The sequence below is a fragment of the Equus quagga genome, chromosome 5 (genome assembly GCF_021613505.1).
Source record: "Equus quagga isolate Etosha38 chromosome 5, UCLA_HA_Equagga_1.0, whole genome shotgun sequence".
NCBI lineage: Eukaryota > Metazoa > Chordata > Mammalia > Perissodactyla > Equidae > Equus > Equus quagga.
In genome coordinates, this window is record NC_060271.1 from 123506719 (window position 1) to 123524623 (window position 17905).

The 17905-nt window shown below is 45.4% G+C and overlaps 1 non-coding gene across 1 annotated transcript; it reads left to right on the forward strand.

Moving 5' to 3' along the window:
* Positions 1 to 338: 338 nt before the first annotated feature.
* TRNAA-UGC (transfer RNA alanine (anticodon UGC)) lies at positions 339 to 410 on the forward strand. Its single transcript has one exon. It is a non-coding gene; the product is annotated as a tRNA-Ala (tRNA).
* The last annotated feature ends 17495 nt before the right edge of the window (positions 411 to 17905 follow it).

Genomic DNA, 17905 nt, shown 5'->3' on the forward strand with positions numbered 1-17905 from the left:
AGGCGGGCTTCTCCAAGAAGGCCCTGTATATCTTGTCCAGGGGTTTCCAGGCTCTAAGTAAGGTAACAGACAGTTTCTCTCTTGTTAGAACTGCACAACATCCTGTAAGGTGGCCTGGCAGGATTCTTATATCCATTTCAAAAATTCTGAGATTTCAAAGATTCTGAGACACTGACTTATCTATGGTCCATTGATGAGGGAGGAATCCATCCGGCGCTCCATTTACTGCAATACTACTGTTCATTCAAGGCTGTGGAAAAAGTTCCAGGCACTGGCCTCTGAACTGCCATCGCATTATTTACCCTCTCTCATTTTCTATTAAAATTATGTACACTGTTGGGGATGTAGCTCAGTGGTAGAGCGCATGCTTTGCATGTATGAGGCCCCGGGTTCGATCCCTGGCATCTCCACTTTAGCCGAACTTTGGAATAAGAATTTTAATTCATTTCTCCTCATTTAATCCTTGGTAGGTCTTTCTTCAAATATTAAAGTACTTAAATAAACAGGCTATTGGAGTCTTTTAAAGTTAGGTGTAGTAAGTTAAATATTGCTCAATGTTTAAATATTGCTCAAACTCCTTCACTTAATAAGAAAAAAAAAAATACGTATGTGCTCATCACCACCCCAAGCTGACCACAACTCCTTGAGGATAAAACTATATCACATGTATCTCACACCTCCAACAGCTCTTGACCCCGGGCTTGACAGTATCTTTGTAGAATAAATGACTGGGTATCTGACGGTGCTTAATAATTGTTAGTGGAGGATAACATGTTCTAAGTCTTATGCTTGTAATGGCTCCTCATTACTCACATCAGTGGTTCTTAATCTTTTTAGGGGTCAAAGACTCCACTGAGAGTCTGATGGCATTTATACTGCCTCTTCCCAGAAGGGTGTACATTACGTGCATTTGGCACATGATTTCTCCGGTTTCATGGGGAACCCTGAAGCCAGATTCTGTAGACTCCAGTTAACAATCTCTAGCTAATAGTGTTAAAAATAAACCCCGCAGCCTGGCATCCAGGCTCTTTAGGATGTAGGCAATATACTTCCTCCTATGATGTACTAGTTGGGGCTCCTTCTGTAACAAGTGACAGAAATCCGCTTGAGTTAGTTTAAACAAAGTTGTTTTTGTCTTTATGTATAAGGGGATGGTTAGTGGGATAGCTCACGGAATGGATGGAAGAATTGGAAAGGAATAAAGTAAAAACTCAGGTGCAAAAAACCCACAAAAAAATTCTTAGTGTCTAGAACCAGGGGCTTGAATGATATACGGATCATTTGATCTCCTTATTTATTTACAGTTCAGGGACATGGCAGAGGGCAGCTTCAAGTTCATATTTCACAGGCCAGTGACAGAGAGAAAAGGGCTCTTTTCTACCAGTTTTAATAACAATACAAATAAAAAGTCCCAGGGAAAGTCTTTAATTGGCTTGCCTTGGCTCAGCGCCTATCCATGGATCAATTACTGTGGCCAGGAAGGTGGGGTAGGATGTTTGGGTCACACGCCCACCCTCACCGTCACTGTGCCCAGGGAGGAAGGATCAGGTAAGAGGAAGGCAGCTCCCATATGCACCACACGGGTGAGGAGAGGTAAGTTTCCCTCAAGGCAAGGAAGTACCGGATGATCCCTAGGGAAATGAGGTCTTAGGGGCCAGCTCTGATTCGTGTTTTCTCTCACTCTTTTTTCTGAAATTTTTTGTTCTAGCTAGTTTGGATTGTTCCTTGTCCTTCCTATGCATTATTCAATCCTACCTCCGGGCCTCGTAGGGTTCCCTACTCATTCTACTTGTCCGTTTTGAACTTGGCCTCTGTCTTAGTTTCTTAGGGTTGCCATAACAATGTGCCACAAACTAGGTAGCTTGAAACAACAGAAATTTATCCTCTCACAGTTCTGGAGGCTAGAAATCTGACATCAGTTGTAAGCGGGGTTGATTCTTCTGAGGGCTCTGAGGGAGAAAATGTTCCATTGCTCTCACACAGTTTCTGGTGGCGGCTGGCAGTCATTGGAGTTCCTTGGCTCATAGACTCAGCAAATCTGCTTCCGTCTTCGCATGTTGTCTCCCTGTGTCTCCGTCTTCACATGGCTGTCATCTCTCTGTGTCTCTCTCCTCTTCTTATAAGGACACAAGTCATATTGGATTAAGGGGTCACCCTACTTCAGCATGACCCCATCTTGGCTAATGGCATCTGCAATCATGCTATTTCCAAGTAAGATCACATTCTCATCACTTTACTGGGGGTTAGGACTTAAACACATCTTTTGGGGGACACAATTTAACCCATAACAGCCTCCCAGCCAAGATCAAGCCCAGTTCCTCCAGGAGGACTTTTGGGGCTGTCCCTTGTCTGGTCTCTTTCTCCTCTGAGCTCCCACTGTCTTCACTCTCTGTGGCGGCACTATGTTGGGGAGTCTTTAGCTCTCCATGCATATCTCGCATTGTCATGAGACTGGAAGCTCCTTGAGGGCAAGAATCCAGATCTTTTTAACATTCCCTGTGGTGTCTAGAGCAGTATGTGACAGTTAATTTTATATGTCAACTTGACTGGGTCACGAGGTGCCCAGATATTTGGTTACACATTATTCCAGGTGAATCTGTGAGGGTGTTTTAGATGAGATTAACACTTGAATTAATAGACTGAGAAAAGCAGATTGTCCTCCCAAATGTGGATGGGCTTCATCCAGTCCCTTGGCAGCCTGAATACAACAAAAGGCTGAGCAAAGGAGAAAATTCACTCTCTCTGCCTGTCTTCAAGCTGCAGCATCAGTCTTCTCCTGCCTTTGGACTTGGGCTCAGACTGGAACTTACCACTGGCTCTCCAGCTTGTGGATTGCAGATCTTTGGGCAGTCTCAGTCTCCATAATCGCATGAACAAATTCCTTATAATAAATCTCGTTCTATATGTATTTATGTATACATAAAATCCTATTGGGTCTATTCTTCTGGAGAACCTAGACTAAGACTAACACACAGTGCCTAATGCAATGCCAGTGCTCAGTAAATGGCAGGAATGCGTGTGGGAACGATTGGATGGTAATTAGAGTGCTTGAGATGCCTCCCAAACTCCTCTGAGGGGCCTGCCAGGAGATGCCTTAAAGAGAAACTCTGGGAAAAAGTGATCTCTATCTTCGCTCAGTCGTTCTCAACCTCAGCTGCACAGGAGAAGCCCTTGATGAGCTGTGAAAATTCCTGTACCTCAGACCAAATTCAATGTAAATTTCTGGGGAGGGGACCTAGGCACCAAGCTGTCCCTTTTCGAGCTCTGCAGTGAGGTCACGGCACAGCTGAGGTCGAGGAACTCTGCTCAGGCCCGGAGAGCTCCAGGCTCAGGCTCTGTGCTTTACCCAAGGGCGTCTCACCCACACTGGCTCAGCCTTTGGACTTATCTTGGGGCCAGCAAGGCATTATCGTGGCGCAGACCACACTGGAGACAGGTATAAATTTGTTCCTGATCAGCTAGACCAGGCTGCCTCCTAGGACTCAGGAAACTCAGAGGTTGAAACTTGCTCTGAGATAATGTTCCGCCTGCACCCAAGCTGAGATTCTTGGAGAAGGGCCTCCAAGAAGAAGCACTCTCATGCAGAGTGGGCAGGCTCTGTGTCAGCTGTCAGCGCCAAGAAAGGAAAAGGACCAGGAGTGTTCTGTATTTAGCTGGTGACAATGAGATGTCACAAGAAGTTCCTTGGGGAAGAAAAGCAGTCAGCACTGACAATGCCATGTTGAGGTGCAGGAGGAACCCAGAGCCCTCTGGGTGATTTGGAAAGTCGTATTTCAGGCCTGTGCAGGAACAGGCGGCTGACCACGGTGACATGGGGCTACCAGCAGGAGATCAAAGCCTCGGGGCGCCTTGGCTGGGGTGGTAGCTGGCCACTGTGTTCTGGCCTCCCAGCCGCTCCATAAACCATCTCTGACAGGGTGGCATCTCCAGCAGGCCGGTGGTGCAGAAGAGAACACATGCGCCCATATTTCAGCCTGGACACCAGGACTTGAATGGGAGTGTGTGCGTGTCTGGGGCTGAAGTTTCGCTGAAGCTGATTTGTGGCTGTCTGAATTTACGGCCTCAGAGGACTATAGGATCGACCAACTAGACCCATATGTGTTCAGTCCCCAAGCCTGGGTCTCAGAGAGCAGCCCAAGGAGGAGGATGGAAGGGCAGAGGGGGAGAGGTTTTACGATGTTCCAGGCAATAGGTGGTGATATAGGTCCTGTCAAACAGCAGTTTTTTAGAGGCATTTTTAGGACATCTCATCATCGTCCTTCTCTCTCTCATGCAAGGCTGTCTGCACAGCCTCGAGCTGAAGGGACTTGTAGAAATAATTCAAAACCACGAACATATTTCACATGAGGAGAGTGACACCTCAAAGTCATCTCTCCTTGCCTGGCAGCCCTAAGAACACTTACCCTTAGATGGCAACTCTGTGCTTTATAGGGAGCAGGACTCAGTTTCCCTTGTGAGTGGAGACCTGGATATCTCTGCTTCTGGGCAAGCTCAGGGAGACCCTACAGAAGGACCCAGGGCCTGATTTGTGCACAAGGGGTGGGAGGTGGCTGCCCTAGCAGGACTTGCCATCCCATAGTCTCTTCTATCTGCTGCTTGCCTCCTAATAGGTCTTACCTTTCTGAGGGCTGGGAGATGAGCCAGACCTCCACTGAGCCCTGCCAGCTCTGAGATCCAGGAATCAGTCAGTTAGCAAACCTTCCCAAGCCCTGGTCTAGGCCCAGTTCCATAAGGTTAGGAATAGCCCTTCCTTTCCCCAACATGCACAGAGTCTAAAATGCTTTCCTCAGGGATAGGTGACATGGACTTGTGCAGATGAAGGCAGGGCCAGAGCAGATATTCAGAGTCTCAAAGGGGAGTGTGTAAGGGAAATTGGCAGAAAGGTGCCAAGCTTGCTTTCTCTTCTCCCATCCAAGAAACAGAAAGCATGGATGCTCCTGGACATCTAATGTTCTTCAGTGATCAATCCTTGTCAGGTGGCATTCTTGCATGGAATGTGACTGCCCAGCCTGTAACACTGTGGCCTGGGGGTGGGGGTAGGATGTGTGCACGCTCACACACATATGCATAAAGAGAGACATGGTGGTAACAAGGCAACATGAAGTAAGAAGCATGATGAGGTAGAAATGAGGTTAGTGAATCTCATGAATGGGATCAGTGCCCTTGTAAGGTCACAGGAGAGCTGGCTGCTCTCTGCTCTCTGCCATGTGAGGATATGAGAAGGCAGCCAACTGCAACCTGGAAGAGAGCCCTCACCAGAACCTGACCATGCTGGTACCCTGATCTCTGACTTCCAGCTTCAAGAACCATGAGAAATAAATTTCTGTTGTTTCAAAGCCACCCAGTCTTTGGTACTTTGTTAGAGCAGCCAGAACTGACTAAGATAAGGGCTAGGTTTTAAGCAACAGCTCTGCCATGTCCCAGATGTGTGGCTGTGGGCAAGTCACTTATCCTCTCTGAGTGTGAATTGATTCTGCTGGAAAAATGGATAATAATTTCTTCTCTGCTTACCTTCTTCACAAGGTTGTTAGGAGGACCAAAGGAGAGGATCCATATATATGGAACATTGTTCCACAGACCATAAATTTTCTGAAATATTCAGGAAAAGAAATCTCTGTGTTTATTTTTAAGGCAGGACACCACTATGGGGCTGCTTTTTTGTGTTTTTCGCTAAGGTTGAGAATGTTTCTATCCACATAATTCCCAAATAATGACAGCTTCCCATTTTGGTTTTGAATTTCTACCTGCTGTAAAGTCTCTCAACAAAGAAACCAAGCTCCTTTCTGTGTGGAGTCCTTGGTTTCTTCTCTGCCCACCTTGCTATTCTGTGACCCGGGAAAATGAGCCAGGAAGGACAGAGCAAGGGACTCATCCAGAAGTGCTCACGTTGGGGAAAGATCCTGACCTCTGCATAGGGACATGTGGATTGTTGGCAAATTTCAGATAATAACTGTGGCAGGAAAAATAACATTCAGTTAAAAAACTGGCAGCAATTCTCTTAGGGAGAGAATTGTCTTTTGTTCAGCAAAATACCTTGGTAACTTTTTTGAGGATGAAAGGCGGGCTCACCCCAGGACGTGGCTTAGGTGAGCTAGAGATGGTTTTCAACTTTGGTTGCATATTAGGAGCTTCGGAAAACTATGTGTGCGTGTGTCCCAGCTCCACAGCCTCTGATGTAATTGGTCTGGGGTAAGTTCTGGGCATCACTATTTTTAAAAACCTCCCTGGGAGATTCTAATGTGTAATCAGGGTTGAGATTCCCCTGTGCCAGACCCAAAAAAAAGGGGCAGGGAGAACAGTGACAGAATTGGAGGGCTGGTAGCCTACGGGAGATGAGAGAGGGCAGGAGGAGCCAATCCAGATGGCAGTGGGCTGGGGCTCTCTGTGCAGAGATGACCAGTGAGGCATTTCTGGTGCCCAGAGGAGCCAGGGACTGTTAATAAAGAAATCACTGGCATTTAATATTAGGTCATTTGCTGTGCTGTGGTATAATGCTACATTATATCTTCAAATCCTCAATGAAAGTCTCTACATGCCCAATCTAGTGGCCATAGTACTGTAGGGAAAATACCAGAACCTAGGCTAGCCCCATTGAGGGATAAAGAAAGTCCAACACCTGCAGGAAATGAAAATTGGAGCAGAGACGGAAACTTCAGCCAGAGCAGGAACCTGGAGCTAGAGGGAACCAGAACAAACGCAACCCCCCTAAGAATCCGCTGGGATATTGGGAAGAGTGCTTGGTTTCCTACCGTTTCTGGGATGGGGATTCGAGGCAATTTTATTTAAATCGTAGTGGATAGTGCCTCAGCTGCTGGAAGACATGAAGACTTACAAACAGCTGACACTCGAGCCAAAGGATAATAAATAATTCACCACCTTCCACTCTTTCCACCTTACACACTCCATGTGTGGAATATTTTATAGCTCTCACAGTTCATTCACATTCATCTCTCTTTGAGCCTTCCAACAGGCCTGAGAGACGGGGAAGGAAGGAATTCGTCACATCTGATCGCTGGGTTTGTGATACAGCTGAGCGGCTGTAGCTTGTGTGCAGCAAGTTACAGCAGCGGTGGGGCCGGGAGCATCAGTAATTCTGAACCATCACTCTTGCTTCTGACTCAGTGCTCAGCCCACCATCCCAGGCTGAGTCTGGTTTTCCAACAGCTTCAGCCCTGGAGGGAGGTCTTCTTCTGCCTTAACTTTTTTTTTTTTGAAATAAACAACATAAGCTCTAGATCCAATGTTTAATCTCTCCCCTCTTGCTTCCTCTCTCATTTTTTCTCTCTCCTCTCTTTCTTTTCTCTTTGTTCCCTGTCCGTTCCCCTTCTCCATTTCCCCGTCTCCTCATCCACATCCAGGCACTGCTTCTTTAGTGTTTACAAGGCCGTGCTCTGCTGTGAGAGACTTCTCCCTAGATTAGTGTATTCGGGCACGAATTCCATATCAAAGTGTTTTCGAGCACTTCTGTATTGTTCAGACTTCTCTGTTTCTTTGTCCGATTCCAGGGTGAGTCAAATGTCCTTACCAGCACGTATTGCAGAATCCCCCGCTTTCTAACCGGGAAACAGTCGCCCTGCCTGGGAGGCACTTCCTGGCTTTGCTTACAAACCTCCCCAAGTTGTTGACGTAACACCCATTCTCGGCAGATAGAGAGGACTAAACATATTAAGTGGTTTTAGCTGACCTTTGCTCTAGATCTAGAAGATGGAATGGTGACCCGTTTCTCCCACATGGAAGCAAAGAGCCGAGTGTATTTTATGCCCAGGTGTTTGCCATATAGCTTGATACAAAACCATGTCCTGGAAAACTATAAGCCAATCTAATTTATAGAAATAAACTGAGTGAGAATCATTATTTTTTATTGGTACCACTTAATGTGAAGAAAATGCACATTTTCCAAAAATATGGAAAAAACGTTCCATTTGCCTTATTGGGTCCAAATGTTAGGTTTAAATTATTTTACTATGCAAACTTTCTTTCATATCTTGGCAGTAGTGATTTCCATTTTTATTCCTTTGGTATCCATAATCTTATGAGAATCAAAAACATATGCTTTGAGATCACTGGACAGCTCCTCCTCCAACATTTTAAAAATGCACAAGGAGGGTTATTGCTCTGGTAGCAAAAATAACAGGAACGCTATGGGAGAAAATTATGAGGACATCTAGGCTGAATGGGAAAGAGGTTCAAAAGGTGCATTCTGGTTTTCATGCTTTTGATTTGCAAGTCATTAAGCTGGAACAGCCCCTGCCTCCTGCTGACAGCCACTAGGAATGCAATGTTTTCTTCTCTAATAGAGGATGCTTATTCCAGACTCCAGATCTGCCATGATGGAGGGGAAGGGGGATCTGGACTTGCCAGTGCTTCTTGAGATGGGGCTCTTGTTGCTTGGAGGAGTGCGCTAAGACTGGTGGCCTTCCGGCCTCCCTTGTCTGCAGGAGGGGGTGCATTTGGCAGGGAGGAAGAAGTATCATACGAGTCTCAGGCTCAGGGATTTCATGCTGATGGAGAGAAGTCCGTGAAGAGCTGAATGCTTTGTGTTTTCTCCTGAAAACAAAAACTATTACAGAAAAAAATGAGAGGACAGTCAGATACTAAAACATGAGGAAAGGAAGGTGAGAAAGGTGTAAAAGTAGACGGGGAAGTGCCAATAAAAGGCTCAGCATCCCTCGGGGTGGGAGGTCACAGGCATGGGCTGGCGTTGCCCCACGAACTGGGTCACAGTCTAGATTTTGCTGTAGCAGGTTATGGCGCCTCTTAGGTGCTCTGTCAGCCAAGGCTCTGACATTTCCAGAAACACGCCGTGCCATTCTCTGCATCCTACTTTGTATTTGCGTGTTTGTCTTCTCTGGGACATACAGCTCTTGCTCTGTGTACACAGCTGTACACCCCAAGTTTCCCCCAGCCTTGGATTTGTGATTGCTGATCAAGAGTCTTAATCCACAGGTCATCCTTACTTGTATTTCTGCAGCTCATGTGCTACCTTTTACCCTTGACAATGATGGTAATTTGGAATGCCCTTTCTCCTCTGGTCCATTCGGAAAACTCACTCTTCTTTCAAAATCGACACAAGCATCTTATTCTTGATGAACTCTACTTAATCTCCCCAAGTGGAGAAGTTTCTTCTCTCTTTTGAGGCCCCCTCTACCTGGTGGGCACATAACAATCATTGCTCTTATTTCTCTGTATTGCCTTTTTTTCTCCACATGGCTGGGGCCTCTTCTACTTGTAAACTCTCTGAGAGCAGAATCTGACTTAACTATCCTGACTTTTCCTACCTTTCAGTACCTAGCACATACAAGATACTTAACGAATGTTTTTGAATTCATTTGCCTAAGCTCTGGTTGGTTGCAAGGATGAATAAAAAAGGTACCTCACTCACAAATAAGCAAGTATAACTTAAGTAGCAGAACTATTCAAAAATTTTTTTCATATTATCCTATCAATTAATCTGAATCCTAAGAGTGAGTGGAGAGTTTACAGTTTTATGGTTAACAACTGGACTCCCGGGTCTGCGTTCCACGTTTACCTTGACTTCCCGACATTGATTGTGGATGTTAATCAGATACGCTGAATGACCACTGCAGGACCAATAGCTCCTCCACCTCTGGAAATCAATACTGACTCTTAGCCAAATGATCCTTGAAAAATGCTGATGGGAGGCACCCTCAGCACTGGGGGTACAGTGCCTCATCTCTTTGGGTAGGGAAGGCTTTTGATGACCACGATTCAGGAAGCAGGTTTATGCCCATCTGTGCAGACTGGAGGGATATAAAAATCCCACCAGGATTTCATTTCATCAGGACCTCAGTCTTCTCTGAGGAGGGTCACATCGTGGTTCCCAATAGCCAAGTCTCTCTGGTCCCCAGGCTTGCCTCTGCAAATCAGACTCACTTATTCCTGGGCAGCTCCTTCTGCAGGTCCACGTCATGTTCAAAACTCTCTTCATTAGGAGATACCAATAAGGCTGAAAGATAGAATGGGTTTGCGCTTGATAGGCAGGGGTGGAATGCGTTAGTAATCAGTTAGTAATCAACCAGATTAGAAACCAGGAGTGGAAAATGCAGCAAGCTGGGAGCTAAGGGAATTCAGTGGCAGTCCTGGCCCCACCTATTTCCCCATCATTAGCCTCAGGAAAGTTGCTTAACTTCTCCGAGTCTCACTTTTCTTTTCCACAACGTAGGAATAAAAATAGCATTTCTGCTTGTCTCCCAGAATTGTTATGAGGATTAAATGAAATAAAGACTATAAATGTCTAATACCTAACATATCGCATCTGTTCTGCTTCTCATTGTATCCCTAGGGCCTCACGAAGGGTCTGGGACAAAGAAGGGGCTCAGAACCTTGGAGAAGTTGATCGCCCTCTGAGAGACACAGAATATTATGGTGTGTATGGCTCCAGTACCAACTGGCCTCGTTCAAATCCCAGCTCCACCTCTTCCTAGCTGTGTAGATCTTGAGTAAGTTACTTAAACTGGCTGTGACCCACTAACGCTTCTGGGGACAACAAGAGTGTCTACCTCGTAGGATGGTTATGAGGTTTAAAAGAAGTCATGCCTTTAGAGCTCTCGGCACAGCTCCGAAAACATATAATCTTATAATAAACATAAGCTCCTGTTATCATACCTCCTGGGGGCCACCATTTACCCACAGACAGAGAATAATACGCATGCGTGAGATACTGTGGGTAACTTTTATTTAAGCTCTTTGGATCTCCTGGCCAGTGCATAGGCTTGTACGTAACTTTGCCAATGAACTCCTACGCATATGCTGCTGGTCCCTCCTACACAAGTCTGACACAGCTCTCTTTCTCCCCTAAGAAATCAAGGGATGTATTTTAAGGCTCAGGCTTGCTTTTCCTTTGATTCTCGTAGGGCTACCTTCTTTTATAAACTTTTTATTTTGGAATAATCTTAGATTTACAGAAGAGTTGCCAAGAGAGTAGGGATATTCTCATATACCCTTCAGCCAGCCTCCCCTGATGTTAACATCTTATATAACTGTGGTGCCTTTGTCACAACGAAAAAAATTAACATTATACATTACTCTTGAGTAAATTACAGCCTTATTTGGATCTCACCAGTTTTTCCACTTATGTCTTTCTTCTCTTCCAGGATCCTACATTGCACACAGTTGCCCTGTCTCTTTAGTCTCGTCCCATCTGTGACAGTTTCTCAGTCTTCCTTTGTTTCCCATGAGCTTGACAGTTTTGAGAAGTACTGGTCAAAGTACTCTGTAGACTGTTCTTCTCCTTGGGTTTGTCAGATGTTTTTCTCATGATGAAATTGGGACTATGGGTTTTGCAAAGAACACCACGGAAGTAAGGCGCCGAGCCTACACTTCAGTGAGAAATCTCTCTCTTTGCTGCCTTTTGCTTCTCTTCAATTTCTCTTCCTCTCTTTTCTAATTATTCCCCCACAAAGCAGACTCACAATCTGAGGAAACCAAAGGGTGAGAAATGAATTGGGCTCTGGAGGGAAATTAGCATTTGGAAGTGGATAAAGCATTTGGATTGCTTGAGCTTCCATCATGCTTGACGTGCCAGAGCCCACCACACGGAAATCACTGCCCCAACTCCACCCACTCCCCCAGTCTGCAGGAATTTGTGAGAGGCTTTGTATGGACACATGGCACAAATTACGGGTTCCCAAGTTTTATCTTCATTTCAAGGTGCAGGTGTGAACATTTCAGTGACCTTTCCTGTGGGTCTTCTGCTCCTGTTCCTCAGAATGCCCGTGCCTCCACCTCTGCACACTCAGATCGTGCCCTTCCCTTATGACCCACTCACAGGTCATCTCTGTCTCTCCACAGCCAGACTGGAGTGCCAGGTGGGAGTCAGGGCAGAAGTACAGACACAAAGGAAGGCATATGCAGCAAGCGACTCTGGAAAAATGTTCAGCACCTGGGCCAATGGTGAGGCCTCTGGGTAGGCGCCCCTATGCTTCATTTCTGGTCTTCACTGCCAGCAGAATTGCTCTGACACTTGGCAAACCTCAACCCCACTCTTTGGGTGCATACTTTATTCCCACTGCTGTCCCCACTGCCCCCATCAGAGGCTATAAAGTCCGGAAGGAAGATAAGAGGGGGAGGACTTGACTTTGCACACTAAATTTTTGAAATACAAGAACTTTTAAAATCTAAGACAGTGAGAGGACTTGGTTCGCAGTTACAAATTTGCCTCTCATGTATTCTGCAGTTACCAGATTGTGGTTTAATGGGGGTGGCCATATGAGGGCCATGGCAGCTATTTCATGCATACATCTAACCTTCATTCAGTGATGTGCTTCCTTTTGTATAATCAAAAATTCTGCAAAATTATATTTTGTGTGTATATTATTTATTACATGCTGAACACCACTGTAAAAATTTTATATGTATATTTGCTATTTAATTCTTTTTAAAAAACAGATGACCTTACATACTTTGGAGTACTTAACGGGCAATTTAAGGAATATTAGGAGTAGTTTTTTTTTTTTAAGCTTTTATTTTTCCTTTTTCTCCCAAAGCCCCGCCCCCCCCGCCCCGTACATATTTGTGTACTTTTAGTTGTGGGCCCTTCTAGTTGTGGCATGTGGGATGCTGCCTCAGCGCGGCCTGATGAGCGGTGCCATGTCGACGCCGAGGATTCGAACCAGTGAAACCCTAGGCCAGGGAAGCAGAGCTCGTGAACCCAAACACTCGGCCACCGGGCCGGCCCCAAGAGTAGTTTTGACTATGACTGATTTTCACTTTAGGCTCTGGCTTTAGATCTTAACAACTGAATAAGATTCCCCCAACTGCCATCCGACTGCCTTTTGCTCTTGCTTTATATCTGGGGACCCCTTTCACTTCCCCGAGTACTTCTGGTGGATCCCAGAGATGTCTCACATGAATTCATGAATTGCGCTCTCACAGCCCATGACTGAAGAACCTTCCGTGGGAGTGAGGGGCTACGGCGGGAGACCAGGGAAAAGCATGAGGATGGGAGGAGGACTACACCCGCCGTCACTAAGAGACTGTGGGCGTTAACGCCAAGGGTGATGCCTCTGGCACTGCCACAGCGGCAAAATCAGCAGCGTCCCCTCCCACTGCGCATCTCCCACTACATTTACCTCTCACTGCTCGTCTCTCGCTGTGCGTCTCCCACCGCGCATAGCCCACTGCGCGCTTTCCCTGCGCATCGCCTGCTGCGCATCTCGCATTACCCGCTACCGGAGCCCATGTTTCCCAGAGCCCAAGTTTGTGCAAGTATTAACTTTAGTTTCAGCCTGTGGCTTCTCATACCTGAATCCAGGATCCAGGGTTGAGCATCAATATCTGTGACAGAGACCATCTGTCCTCCATTCTAAGACCCTCCTCATGAGAGCAGATCTTTTCTGCAAACAGCTAGAAAGAAAAAGGAAGGTAAAACCTCGAAACCAGAATGTAACCTAGTCTCCAAATCACTTCCATCACCACAAAAGAGAAGTCCTTCAGGGCTCAGGCTCCTGCAGTTCACGTGCCCCCGGTTCAAGTGCCCTGCATCCCCACCTGCAGGCCTCTCTGACCTCGCTGTCTCACCCCCGGCAATGCTTCCTAGCTGGTAAGGGGAAACCTTGAGATAGATGATCCCCAAGTGCATTGCATGAGAATGGCTAAGTAATTTGACCTTAATACAAAATAGTTCCGGAGGCAGACAATATTTTTGAAATGGTACTTAAAACTCTAAATAAAAATGCCTCAGCTAATGGTTATTAATCTGAAATCACATTTCTTAAATTTGAAGATAGTTAAAAGAAGGGGGGTAACCCAAAAGGGAGAGTTAAAAGAAGGAGGGTAACCCAAAAAGTGCAAACTGAATATTTAATTTTCACACGATTTAGGCTGAAACGCTCTGCAATTTGTAGGTTTGTGAAGGTTAAAATTCATCAGACCACATGGTTTCTTGAGTTGCTGGGGGCTTATGAAGGATGTCTTCAGCAGTAAATATTTGTTGGGGGAAAAGCCTTGTTTTAAACATAAGACAGAAAGTGAACCTGATATTCTTCATGCATTTCTTTGAGTTACAGCCTTGTCTGGCATTCATTTAAACCAAATATCGCTGCTGCTCTGCCTCTGCTGTGGCAGGACAAATCAGAAAGGGCCCAAGAATAATCTATAAACTGCAGGCATTCAAAGCTGCTTGATGTGGATTCAGGCAGAACATACTGGAGAACATCCCCAAATTATGTGTTCTGTGTTCAAAGAAACCGCAGTTTCTCTGCCCCTTCCCCCCACTCCCATTTCACCAAAGGGAGCGTGCTAGGATGGGAGGAGGTTGGACCTGGGGGGTCGGTGTCTGAGGTTCAAGTCTCTGCTCCTCCGCTTGCTAACTCTGAGATCCTGGATAAGTTACTTGGTTTTCAAGTCTCAGTTTCATCATTTGCAAAACAGGGCAAATTATTCCCACCTCTCAGAGTCGTTATGAATATTAACAATAGTTCCCATTGGGAAAGTCTCTAGTCCCATTGCTGGAATATGGAAGGTATTTAATAGTCCTTTGATTTCTGCTTTGTCATTGTCTATGTAGTTGGACTAAAAAGAAACCGAAGAATCTTCTAGAGCTGATCATGGAAAATGAGTCCTTGTTCATTCTGCTGGCTTATTCCCACTGATTATGACCAAAGGGCACTGAGAAATCTTATGGCACTAGGCAGACATATTGCTTTCAGCCCTGCAGCTCAGAACATGGGGAGGTGAAAACAACTGGTGGGTAGAGGGGGGTAGGTTGACCTGAAAGGGAGACAGAAGGGAGAAGTGGTTCTTTGATTCTGTATCCCCTCACCCTTCTCCCTTCTTTCACCATAAAGATCTGTCACACTTTTTCCCATTGTGCCCAAGTGGGCAGTTATGTTCCATGTATGTGTTTTGCTTGTTCAAGCCAAGTGGGCTGCAGCAAAGCACGGGGTCTAAAAATGTAGTGTCACTGTAAGGGCCTAAATAGGTGGGGTGAGTTTGACCCTCACTTGTAGAATGAGGGGTGAGAGCTGGGGACGGATTTGCAGAAGGCTTGATCAGAGGATGGGAGGATTATCAGAGGTTGGTTGTGGAAACTGGAAGAGAAAGAAAGGCACTGGATGGGCTTCCTGGGGCCATTGATGTTTTAGGGGTGGTTTGAGAACACCCCAGATTTCTAGCACAGACGGAAACACTCTGCAATTTGTAGGTTTGTGAAAGTTGAAATTCATCAGATTACATGGTTTCTTGAGTTGCAAAATCATTACTGGGGGTTTATAAAGGATGTCTTCCATAGCAAATATTAGTTGGGGAAAAAGCCTTGCTTTAAACATAAGACAGAAAGTAAAACTGGTCCTTTTCATGCATTTCTTTGAGTTACAGCCTGGTCTGGCAGGCGGCAAGGAGCACAGTACTTGAGGTCCACTAAAAAGGCTTCATTCTCATAGATTTTCTTTCAATGCTTCACCTTCATCTCTAAGTGCCTTGTGGGATCTCTCCCTTCTCTGGACCATCGTTGTGAGGCTTGATGCTCCACGCTACTTGCTGTTAGGTCTGGCTCCAGATAAGGGACTCAATAATCAGACTTCCACTTAATTTATTCTAACCTCTACTGATTTCAGCAACTCTTTTACCTCACCGAGATGCACAGTCCATCGACCCTGACACATTCTCACTACTCCCACCTTCCTCATGGCCTCAGTTCCCTCCTGACCAAGCTCTGGCAACTGGATTGGCACCATATCCACTCCCTTGCAAAGTTCTTACCTCCATTACCTCTTTTCTTTCCTATCACACTTGCCTAGAAATCCCCAACCTGGTTAGACCGGCTGTCCACTTACACTGAGTCATATCTGAGCATCTGAACACTGATGGAAAAAAACATCACATCATAACTGTACTGATTGGACTCTCTTTGAATTAATGGCCACACATCTCAAATTTTATACCTTCTCTTACCTCTTAAAATCTCCAAAAGAGCCTCACTGTAAGCTGATGAACTTGCCTTACGTCATACAGAGAAAATCGATGTGTTACTGCTTTATATAAAGCCAAACCTTCTGCTGTGCTCTGGAGAAGCCACAGTACAGCTGGATAAATGACAGGTTATCTTCAGTCATGGATGGATCAAACAGAGTCCCATTCTCCATTGAAGCCCAATTCAAAGTAGTTCTAATTCTCACTCCGTTTCCAAACATCGTCAATCAAGAGTTAAGTCCTCTCAAATCATGTCAATTTTTCTAAGCAACCACCTCCAGTGACATTGGCCAAATTCTTTTCTTCCATCCTTTGTGCGCTGCCTTCAGAACCACCTGAAGGTGGCTCATGGCTGCCAGCACTGATGGTGACCATTGTGAGGACACCAATGTCCTGTTTCAGAGAGGACCTTGCTCAGTCTCTTAAACTCCCCAGTCTCTGGGGGTTAAAGCACTTCTGATTCTCTGCAGGAGTGGGGTGGACCGCCTCTGTATCTCTGAAATCTGGCGGTGTAAGTTGTTGTCCAACCTTCCTCCTTCTGGGTCACTCCTAGTTGCTAAATACTCACAGTTGCCCTCCTCCTTAAAATTCTCAGAACTTTTATTCCTCCTTCCAGAAAAGAGCAAGCATGGGATTAATTAGTTTTTTGGTACTGTTTTGTGAAAACAAAGTCAGAGGGCATTTTGCCAGATATAATATCCACTCCCTCAGTGATGGATGATTAAAGTCTGCTGGACCCGAATAAAATTTAGATTGTTTCTCTGAGTCTCATCCTTATGGGGGTGTCATACATTAGATGTAGAGTCACTGACACTCCCAGTGAGAGGGCTGGGGCTCAGCTCCTCATTTGTTAAATAAAAGGGTCGGACTAGAGGATTTTTAAAGCTACTTCTAGCTCTGGAATTTTAATGTTAATAAACGTCTTGAATGATACCATGCATAACAATCTCTTAAAAATGTTTCAGGGTCCCTGAATAGCAAATCCTAAGGAAGCATGCCAGAGGTCCCTGATGTGAGTCTTCAACAGCCCATCAATTTCCTGGTACAAAAGTCAATCTATGAAATAATCATAACATCTATATTCTGATGTATCGCAGCTCATTAGGTCACAACAGGGTCAGGAGGCAACACTTTGGCATGTCTTCCACATGCGCGTCAGTGGGAAACAGGACAACTCAAGGCTGAGGTGGTGCAGGTGGGTGTTCCCTCCGTCGAATAATGATAAAAAAGCATGATAGTAATTGTAGACACCAAATGTGTGACCTTGGGCCTACCTCTCTGAGCTTGGTTTCCTCCTTTGTAAAATAGGAATAAAACCAATTCTTACCTCTTTGACTGTTTTGAGGATTGAAGGAAGATTGAATATGTAAAGTTCTTAGGACATGAAAAGCACTTAACATGCTATCAACAATAATGATATTATTTATGATTATTATTATTACTATTGAGTATCAAGATGAGAGATAAAAGGAAGGCTTCTTTTTTTTTTTTGAGGAAGATTAACCCTGAGCTAACTACTGCATATCCTCCTATTTTTGCTGAGGAAGACCCACCCTGAGCTAACATCCATGCCCATCTTCCTCTACTTTATACGTGGGACGCCTACCACAGCATGGTGTACCAAGTCCACACCTGGGATCTGAACCGGTGAACTCCTGGCCGCCAAGAAGCAGAACATGCGCACTTAACCACTGTGCCACTGGGCTGGCCCCTAAAGGAGGGCTTCTTAAAAGCTGATGATAGATTCTGGGGTACAGGGGTCTTTTCTTGTACCTCTGATGTCCAGGTATATAGATAGCTACCTCTGATTGCTAAGCTTAGCTCCAGTTATCAATCTCATAGCCTGCAGCCTTTAGACCCTCAAAGCTTCTCTTCTCTACCTCAAAAGCAACCTCCTAGAAGATCTCATCTCCACAATTTCTGATGCTGGGATAAAGGGAAATCAAAGATGGTGGTTTCTGGCTCCCTGGGAAAG